Raw genomic sequence first — 11121 nt, forward strand, 5'->3', positions numbered from 1 at the left:
AAAGAGTGACTAGTAGGTAGATATAATGGAAGCTTCACAGGTGTGTTTATATATAGATATCATTAATAAGTTAATTTCCAGGAGAAATTTACATATGTTCTGATCTGTGTGTAGGCAGAAGGCAGAGAACTAACCTAATAATTGATCTGTCCTGTCAGATAAGCATTCCAAGAGAAGACCAATTACACTAAGACCAAATTATACTTTTCAATTACACAGGTGAATCAATCCAACTCAACATGTCAAAGCATAAAAAAATGTTTTAGAAAAGACAGGCAACATACTAAATTTCCCTACCTATTACCTGGAAGTAAGTACTACTCGGAAGAGTAAAATGTCATTCTGTCAATATCCGTGAGCTTATGAAGGTTTCCCAGCCCTATCCATCAAGGTGCCTTCTACCTCACTATCAAATACTTCCCCAAAATATATTACCTTGTGAATTATCTTCAGAATGCTCCAAATTCAAGAATAAGGCAATGGTAAAATAACAACATTCAGAGACCCATCAATGTTCCCAGCACAGTTAATCTCATTTCTCTCTTCCTGCATCTTTTGTTTCATTTTTAAATCTTGCCTTCCTGAATTAGGGTGTGTGATGAATAGGCTGTGATTAATGCATCAAACTATGTAATACCCAAGCAAGTAGGGGGAAAAGGAAAAAGAAAAAAAAAAAGAAAGAAACTCGTCTACATTGTCATACCATTGTGACTAAAAACTTGAGGAATATGGAGTGAGATAGAGCAGGAGTGGTTATTTAGAGCAGACCATGCAGAGTTATTAGACCAACTTAAGGTTAGGTATCATTATCCTGGTAATGATGGGATGCCAGCGAAGGGTTTTAAGCAGAAGAGTGTTATAACTGGATTTGCATTTCTTAAAAGATCTCTCTGGCTCCAGTAGGAAAATGAATTGCTTGACAATAAGGAGAGGAAGGACAGAAAAGAAGCTACAACCATAACCTAGTAGGGACAAAGGGTACCTTCAGTCAGACTGCAGTGAAAGCAGAGAAGTGGGCACATACTAGAGATATCTAGAAAATAAAACCAGTAGGACTTTGTGAGAGATTAGGCAGGAGAACAGAAATAAGGACGAGTGGAAGATAATAATAATATCCTACAATAGCATGATTATTTGCTGCACACAAAACTCGTTATGTTTATTTCACTCAATTCTGACACTATAGAAGAAACGACAATTGTGATCACTCTCAATTTTAAAGAAGAGTAAACAGACTGAGAGGCTAAGTGACTTAACTAGGGTCTTAAGCAACTGGTAATATTTGGAGTTTGTACTTGAACTCAAGAATTCTTTTTTTCAAGTTCAGGATACTTTCTATTGAAAACCCACCAATCTGCCCTTTTCTGAGAAACTAGTCCCTGAGAAGGCCGTTGGATCACAACTGGGTGTTAATTTATCTACTCACCTCTCAATTCTAATCTCTCTGGGCAATGAGCCCAATCAATTTGGCAGGAACATCAAAGCAAGGAAATGCAAGGTCACAAGCCACCCAGCATTCAAAAATGAGAGGAAAACAAAATAGAAAAAGAAAAACAGAGAACCCTTCTGTACCATAATCAACTCTAGAAAGAATCATAATTGGACATGGTTAAGTCATCCTTAAATGTTACATGTCACCAGAGTTGTGCAATGATAACAATAGAAATTAATCCTGCTCTTAAGGCAGTGAGTTCAAAGTCCATTTATCCAAAGCTTTAGCCCCAGGCATATGTGCCAATGAATTCTTTATACAGTAAATAATGCTAAGCGTTATAAGTCTTTTTATCATTAGCACAATTTTTCATAAGTATTTTTGGAACTATAAATGATATGGGAGCAAAGTGATGTATCTGGAACCAGCCTGATGGAATTTAGATGGGTAGATGTCTACCGTCATAACTGGTGCACAGTCACAATGGCTCTTTATTGTCTTATATAGAGTAATAAGGATAAGAAAAAGTCTGAATTTAGGATTAGGCAGAGAAAAAGGCAAGTTACATGAAATAATTTCAGTAATTCTAGAAATTTCCCCATCTAATAAATTTATAATCTAGCCTAAAAAGTAAAATATTACCAGCACAAAGAAAGCTACCAGTAAATTCCTCCCTGATTTGACCCACCTGGCCATCAGACAGAGATATCTCAATCTTGAATTTTGTGTTTATCATTCTCTTGCCTATTTTTTTCCCTCAATACCACATAGGTAAATGTTCCTAAGCAACATGTTATTTTCTTTTCTTTTTTGGAATCTCTTAAGAAATTCAATCATAATATAAATAGTTTTCTATGATTTTCTTCCTGACTTCAAAATTCTAATTCAAAAATATTTTATTTGTTTATTTCAAAATGTAAATCATTGGCAAACTACAGCATTGGCTGACTTTATTATTGGTCACATAATAGTTGCAAAATAACCTCAAAACAGATCCTAACAAAACTATGTCCTGTGTGATGTATGACGTTGGCCTTAAGAATCCACCATCCTAAAGGAATAAGACAACCAAAAGAATTACGAAAAGGCTTATGCAACAACTCTCATCATGACAGACAGAAGCTTACTTGGTTTTTATCAAGAAGTTGGAAATGGTCTTAAAAGGAAACGAACCTCTGAAAGTCCAAGCAGAAACTGGGAGAAGAAACACAAGTGGCCTGCCTTTTAGAGGACTACTGGGAGCTATCCCTGGTGCTGCCCCAGAATCAATCTCTCTAACACTGACTTTGGGCTGTTTGGCCCCAGGAAAACTTCCCTAATGAGTAGAGATAGATTGAGTCTCAACTGTTCACGTGGCTGGATCTAACCAACCCCCTAGCTTCAGTTCTGCAAGTGACTGTGCTGTGTTCTGTGCTCTGTATCTCTAGTATTGCTCTTCCTCCTGCCTCATTTGTACCACATCTCTCTCTGAGCACCACCACCACCACCAATATGACAACAATCATGTCTCAAAAGTCTACTGTCTCCAGGTACTTGCTAATTATCGATATTGATGTCTTTCTCCTTATCGGCAAGAAAAAAAAAGAGAAAGTAAAAGAAAAGCCCTATATAGTAGTATTCATTTTACAGATGAAGCAGCAGGCTTAAGAATACATAAACTCAAAGTTACATGTCTAATAAGAGGCAAGGCTTCACAGTATGTTTGCCTGACTTCAAAGCTATAACCAATTTCCTACTTCTTTCACTATAAACTGCTTGAACAGCACTTCTTTCTGGAATCTTTGAAACTCCTAGCCTTTTTTGGGACAAGACTTCCTTGGGCTCAATTGTATTATAATACCATTTAAATGTGCAGGCGTACCTCATAGATATTGCAGGTCTCCTTCCACACCACACAATAAAGCAAATATTACAATAAAGTGAATCAAATAAATTTTTGGCTTCCCAGTGCATATAAAAGTTATGTTTGCAGTATACCATAGTCTATTAAGTGTAAAATAGCATTAGATCTAATGAGATGTATACATACATACATATATATACATATATATGTATAGATCTCATTAGATCTAATATATATAAAGATCTCATTAGATCTAATAGATCTAATATATATATATATATATATATATATATATATATATATATATATAAAACTAAAAATACTTTATGGCCAAAATGCTACCCATCATCTGAGGTTTCAGTGCATTATAAACTTTGCTGGTGGAGGGTCTTGCCTCACTGTTGATGGTCACTGACTGATTAGGGCCGTGGTTGCTGAAGTTTGGGGTGGCTGTGACAATTTCTGAAAATAGGACAACAGTCAAGTTTGCTGCATCAATTGACTCTTCTTTGCATGTACGATTTATTTTTTTCAAAATTGAAGTCAAATGTCGTCAACCCTGTTACTGCTTCATCAACTGAGTCTATGTAATGTTCTAAATCTTTCATTGGCATTTCAACAATCATCACAGTATCCTCATAGCATCTTCCATCTCAAGAAACCACTTTCTCTGCTCATCTATAAGAAGCAACTCCTCATCTGTTCAAGTTTTATCATAAGATTGCCATAATTCAGTCACATTTTCAGGCTCCACTTCTAAGTTTTTGCTGTTTCCACCACATCTACAGTGACTTCCTCCAATGAAGTCTCAAACCCATCAAAGTCATCCATGAGGGCTAGAATCAACTTCTTCCACACTCCTGTTAATGTTGATATTTTGGCCACTTCCCTTGAAGCACAGATGCTTTTAATGTCATCTAGAATGGTGAATCCTTTCTGGAAGATTTTCAGTTCACCTTGCCCAGATCCATCAGAGGAAATCTATCTATCTATCTATCTATCTATCTCTGTATAGATACATATATCTATATACATGTATCTATACAGAGATAGATAGATAGATAGATATAGATATATAGAAGCTATAGCCTTACAAAATGTATTTCTCAAATAATAAGTCTTGAAAGCCAGACTTACTCTTTGGTCCATGGGTTGCAGAATAGATGTTGTATTAGCAGGCATGAAAATAGCATTAACCTTGTTGTACGTCCCCTTCAGAGCTCTTGGGTAACCAGGTGCATTGTCAATGAACAGTCATATTTTGAAAGAAATCTTTTTTATGAGCAGTAGATCTCAAAGGTGGTCTTAAAATATTCAATAAACCATGTTGTAAACAGATGCACTAACCTACAGTCCTTGTCGTTCTATTTTTTGGAGCACAGGCAGAGTAGACTTAGCATAATTCTGAAGGGCCCTAGGGTTTTTGAAATGGTGTGCGAGCACTGGTTTCAGCTGAAAGTAGCTAGCTGCTTTAACCCCTGACAAGAGAATCAGCCTGTCCGTTGAAGCTTTGAAGCCGGGTGCTGACTGCTCCTCACTAGCTGTGACAGTCCTAGATGGCATCTTCTTCCAAAAGAAGGCTGTTCCAGCTCCACTGCAAGTCTATTGTTTAGGGTAGTCACTTTCATTCATTAGCTTAGCTGGATCTTCTGGATAACTTGCTGCAGCCTCTACATCAGCACTTGCTGCTTCACCTGGCACTTTGATGTTATGGAAATGGCTGCTTTCCTTAAACCTCATGAATCAGCCTCTCCTAGCTTCAAACTTTTCTTCTGCAGCTTCTTCACTTCTCTTAGCCTTCATATAATTGAAGAGAGTGAGGGCCTTCTTCTGGATTTGGCTTCAGGGAAGGTTGTGGCTGGTTTGACTTTCTATCCAGACCATTCAAACTTTCTCCATATCAGCAATGAGGCTGTTTCTCTTTCTTCTCATTTGTGTGTTCAACAGAGTAACACACTCAATTTCCTTCAAGAACATTTCCTTTGCATTCACAACTTGGCTACCTTTGGGCCCATCTCAACTTTTGACATGCCTTCCTCGTTAAGCGTAGCCATTTCTAGCTTTTGATTTAAGGTGAAAGACATACAACTCTTTCTTTCGCTTGAACTCTTAGAGGCCATCATGGGAGTGTTAACTGGCCTAGTTTCAATACGTCATGTCTCAGGGAATAGACAGGCACAGGCCGAAGGGAGGGACAGAGATGGGAGATGGCTGGTTGATGGAGCAGTCAGAGCACACACAACATTTATCAGTTAAGTTCCTCATCTTACATGGGCGCAGTACATCGTGCCCCCGAAACAATTAGAATAGCAACATCCAAGATCACTGATCGCAGATCACCACCAAAAAAAATAATTATAGTGAAAAATTTTGGAAGATTGTGAGAATTACCAAAATGTGACACAGAGACACGAAAGTGAGCAGACACTGTTGGAAAAATGGCACCAATCGACTTGTGAGATACAGGCTTGTCACAAACCTTCAATTTGTAAAAACCACAGTACCTGGGAAGTACAACGAAGAGAAGCGCAATAAAATGAGGTGTGCCTCTGTCTGTTTTGAAAAAACAGTTAACACCTATCAAGTATTTGAAATTTTCCAGGCACTGTCTTAAGTATTCACAACAACACTATGACATAGGATTTTGTACTTTCCTCTATTTTACAGATCAGAAAACTGACACAAAGGGAGGGTCGTCTGATGCGAGGATTGGAATCTAGGCATTTGACTCCAGAAGCCATTTTCTTTACAAATGTGCTAAACTGCCTTTCTTTATCTTTTTTTTTATATGTTTATTTATTTTTGAGAGAGAGAGAGAGAGAGAGAGAGAGAGAAAAAGCATGAGTGGGGGAGGGGCAGCGAGAGGGAGACAGAATCTAAAACAGATCCCAGGCTTAGAGCTGTCAGCACAGAGCCCGATGCGGGGATCAAACTCACGGACCATAAGATCATGGCCTGAGTGGAAGTCGGACGCTTAACTGACTGAGCCACCCAGGTGCCCCTGACTTTCTTTATCTTTAAAGATTATCTTTGGCTGCCTTGTTTCATACATAATCCTTCTTGAGTACTTCTGATTTTATTTTTAAAAATAAGAGTCATGTTGTTAATATGATATTGCATTTTAAGCTAATTTAGGAAATAAAATGGTATGCTCAATCTCCTAATAGCATTTTAAACTAAAAATTAATGATTAAATAAAATACTTTAATCTTATAAATTAACAGAGGCAAAGTGGTCAGACATCAAGCATCTGGTTATTAAAAGGAAACTGAAATATTGTAAGAATCAGATTTGAATGCACACTGAAAAGTAGAAATGGCCAATACTATCATATTTTTGAAGGTATTTTACATATCCTTTCTAGTTTTCCTTTCATTTAAAAATTTTTATATTCCTTTTTAATGACATGGAAATGAATTAGGAAATGTCAGGCTTTTCAAAATCAATCCAAACAGAATGTCAAACCAGGAGGTTTCATTTAGGGCAATGGGGGCTCCTTTGGTTGTTTCCTCTATCTCCCTCACTTCTTCATATCCTCAATCACTGCCATTTCTGGTCTGAGCTTTTACAGCACAGCTGCAAAGGATGCCCTCCTTAGAGACAGAAATGCATTCCGGCCATGATGAACTTGGAATGCCCTCAGGTTGTGGCAAGGGAGGAGATTAGCACTTGGACCTGGGTAACGTTCTTTTCTCATTTTTTTAATCAAAGTGCACCATTTGTGTTCCATACATACTGCCTGAGGCACAATTTATTTAAAACAATATGGCATATCAGATAAGGCTAATAATAATAATGGTAATAACAATAATAATAACAATACAGGAATAGCAATATGCTCATAAATAACATAGAAAACCACATGGCCCTAGTACCTTCATGAAATGGGACTTCAATATACATATTTCTTATACAGCTTTATGCATGACTTCATTTCTATGGTTTGCACTTCACTGCTCTGTTGTGTCACTCTCCCAATAAACCTATACATCACACAGAGTGAAATATGTTCGCAGTCTCTTTACTTGACGAAAAAAGAAGCAGTGTGGTTTAGAAGAATGAGCACTGAACCAGAAGTCCAAAGATTAGATCTTGAGTCCCAGCCCGGCCACTTCCCGGACTCCGGATGTTGGGTGAGTTGCATATCCTCTCTGATATTCAGTTTGCACACCAATGGGACATGTCTGTCCACACCCCAGAGTCCTTGTGGGAACTAATTGAGCTAATTCATGAGAAAGCATTCTAATACATTGCTGTACATAAAAGATTTTTGTGTTGGCAAGGGGAGGCTCAAAACTCTACAAATAAATGTATAGCTTTACATTTTTTAATACAAATTTTAGCTTTTCATAAATTTACTTACTGGTAAATTAGTTCTCTGCTGGTATTTCTGTGTGGTTTGTTGCCATATAAAGCAATATATGTGTTGAAGACCCTTAGATCTCTTTAGACTTGTTGTATTTTAGGAGTGATAAAGACTGAAAAGTATATGGTTAGGGCTGCTTTACCTCTTCATTTTCAATGAGTTATAATTTCACTTTTAAATTCTCGTATTTTTTGTACCAAAAAAAATAGCACATTGAAAAATGCAGAAGCATGTTAACTGACGTTGGTAGCTTTTAATCATACCGTGTCTTATCTGTTTGACTGCGGATGCCAATCTAATTTTGAAAATCATTATCTAACCTGTTCTATGTTACCAATAATTTCTGTCCTTTAAATAATTTAGACCTCGTGCAATTTCTGGTAAGCTTTTGGATCCCTGACTATACATTTGCTTTGACATCGTTTGAGTCACAGTACGTTTTTGAAATGAGAGGTTTGTTTTAATTAAAATTTTTGACTTCTAATGCTGTCGGGACTTCTCTCTTTTCATCATTGTTTCTACCACTTGAATGACATGCCCAAGCATACCAAACCTACGCAAAATGCTAAGAATCTAAATATTTTCTTATCATACATGATCCACGTACTGTATGAGAGTTGTAAAGTAAAGCATGGTGTGTTGCAGAAATCAGCCTTCCATATCACAGTTTTCCTCCCTGAATGAGGCAAGAGTCAGCCAGTAAATATATGTGGTCAACCTCAGATTTGCCTCACTGGGAGTTCACATGTATTTTTAACTGCCTTCAATTGTTAATGTATTCCTCAAATGAGACGCATCACCTTGAAGAATGACTTTTTGCCCTCTGGGAATAGGCCAAACAAGTATTTCATTCGCTATGATAATCAGTTCTACCTTCAGCAACGTATAAACCCAAATTTAATAGGCACTGGTGATTAGGTTTTAAGTCAGAGTCATCACTGTCCACTGTGAAAAATAATAAGAAAAGATACAAATTATAACGAATTTGCCTTCAGGAGGCCTTGTTAGACATAATGGGACCATAACTATTTCAGGATATGGTGAATAAATGCTTTTCCTTCTCATTATAGACATGTTTGAGTCACCAATTTTCAGTGATAAGAAAGATTTCCTTTAACTTGTGCTAAAGATATCTGAGGTCATTTGTTTTGTTCACTTAGCGCATAATAGTCTCGAAAGAGAAAAGGACCACTTACCATAAAACACTTATTTAAATCTTTTAAAATGCCTAAAACCATATAGAGCAATTCAAAGCGATAGATAAATTTAATCTTATCCAAACCTGCCACTGTCAGAATTATCCCAGGCTTTTCCCCAACTTAAACTTTGCATTGAAATCAAAAAGAATTGTACAGGACATTATGGAAAATAACAAATCAACCTTTAAATCAGCAGCTTAGGTTGTGGACAGTAAATGATACAGTGGTTCCACTTTCTTGGAACTGAGTAGCAGAAGAAAATGAAGAAAGATACTACTGACAGGGCAAGGATGATGGGAACAGGGTAGCATTATGAATGATATGTTAAGTGATTGGCTCAGATGGAATCATGGGATTGCTGCTGCCTTTTGCAGAAGCTGATTTTCATTCTTATTGTTCACCTCATAAGACTCCAACATACGGGAGGGGGAAGGGAGAGGAGAAGCTGTGTGTACATGCATTCCCTCTACATATACATATTTAGAAACAGTCTGAATATTTGCCCAGATATACAGAGTGGTGGGAATAAATACCTAATGCCAAAAATATGTATCTTGTCGGCAAGGTTTATTAGTTTTAATATTCATGTATCCTCTCTGCATTCTTCCGCGTGAATTCAAGTGCCATATTCCTTTTTATTTGATAAAACCAAAGACATATATATGCCTAACTCCAAAATAAGTGAAATAATAATTCAGTACTCTATAATAATATATTGAAGATAATAACAGAGACGTGATATGGGATGTTATGATGTGCTTAGAAATGCATTCTATATATTTTTTTCTTCAAACCAGTAGACACTTCTTGATTCATTTGGTCTGCCTGGCGTGTGTGTGTGTGTGTGTGTGTGTGTGTGTGTGTGTGTGTTGGCAGGGTGAAGGTAAGGGAGGAGGGGCTACAGATGGACCAGCAGTCAGAGAAAATGATTGTTACATGATGCAGTATATCAGAAACACATGCATAAAATTAAACACAATGCTGATGTCAAAGGGTTCATTTACTAAGATTTTCTTTAAACTAATTTCATTCCTACATAAATGTGATTAACTCAGAATGTCTTTAAATGCCAATTCTTTTGTGCACCAATGCCTAAGTTTATGGCGTAGCTAATGTTATAACTTTTGTTATTATGAATCTCTGGGTCTAAATAATAATCAATATAGCCAATAATTCACTTTATTTACTTTTTGCATTTTTAAAAATCTGAATTAGTAAATTAGCAGCCTGTCTGTATAAGGCTTATTTTTTCAGATGGAAAATATAACAGGCATTACTAACCAAAAACAAAAAAACAAAAAAATAAAATAAAATCAGAGCGACTCAAGGTACAGAATTATAGGCTTAGCAGTTGCTGTTCATAGATTTTAATAGATAGATATGGATAGCCATGCTAATTGGGAAGAGAAAACATTTGGAAAGTGTGCCATAATCAATTCATTTACCAAATCTTAGACCACAAGCCATCTTCTTTTAAATAAACATTTTAGAGGTTGCTTTCGGTGGGGCATGAATAGTTTTTACAATCAACAAATAATGTGAATCTGAAAAGTAATTTTTACTTGAGGATGGACGCATTTCTAGCCATAAAATTGCCTCTAAAATTTGGACAGAAGGAAAGAGAGTTCGATTTAAGGGAGATAAGAAAATGAGCAATCAGTAGACAACTGTAATTACTATGCCTTCCAAATTGATGATAGAGTTATACACTTGTTAGTATTAGGAGACCCTACAGATTTCATTTTCTAAGGTATGGCCCAGCAGGCATGTTCAGTGAAAGGGTGCCTGTGAATCCCCCTGTACCACTCAGCTCACCCCCTGAGGGGAAACGCCACGTGCATTCAAATCAAACGTTTTCCTATCAAGTTCTCAACTAATGGCTTTCCTAAGAGACCTGGGCCTGTCAGTCACCTCCTTCCTATTTAGACATGTTAAAACAGAATTTGTTGTTTATTTGTATTTCACTGAAGTGAGTCTGTTTTCTCATATTGAATTTGTATCCAAACCCCAGGTTGTCAATACTGCTTAGCTAGGGCTTCTGTTTGTTTTGTTTTTCTCTGCATGTAATCCAGAAAAATGGTACCGTTCATGTCAGTTTCAACCCTTGTATAAATTTATAGGCAGTGTATTAACTAATTGTTTAAAGTCACTAGTGCTAATGGCAGAAGCTAAAAAACACACCTCTTTCACAGAAAGCTGTTTTGTCAAATTCACAACTCATTAATATACCAGAAACACAACCCAGCCTAAGTCCCCATATGGAAGAAAAAGAAAGAAAAAA

At 36.8% G+C, this 11121-nt stretch overlaps 1 pseudogene; it reads right to left on the reverse strand.

Moving 5' to 3' along the window:
• Nucleotides 1-3632: 3632 nt before the first annotated feature.
• On the reverse strand, nt 3633-5395 carry LOC122234890 (annotated as a pseudogene).
• Between the last annotated feature and the right edge of the window lie 5726 nt (nt 5396-11121).

Source organism: Panthera tigris, chromosome F2 (assembly GCF_018350195.1).
Source record: "Panthera tigris isolate Pti1 chromosome F2, P.tigris_Pti1_mat1.1, whole genome shotgun sequence".
Classification (NCBI taxonomy): Eukaryota; Metazoa; Chordata; class Mammalia; order Carnivora; family Felidae; genus Panthera; species Panthera tigris.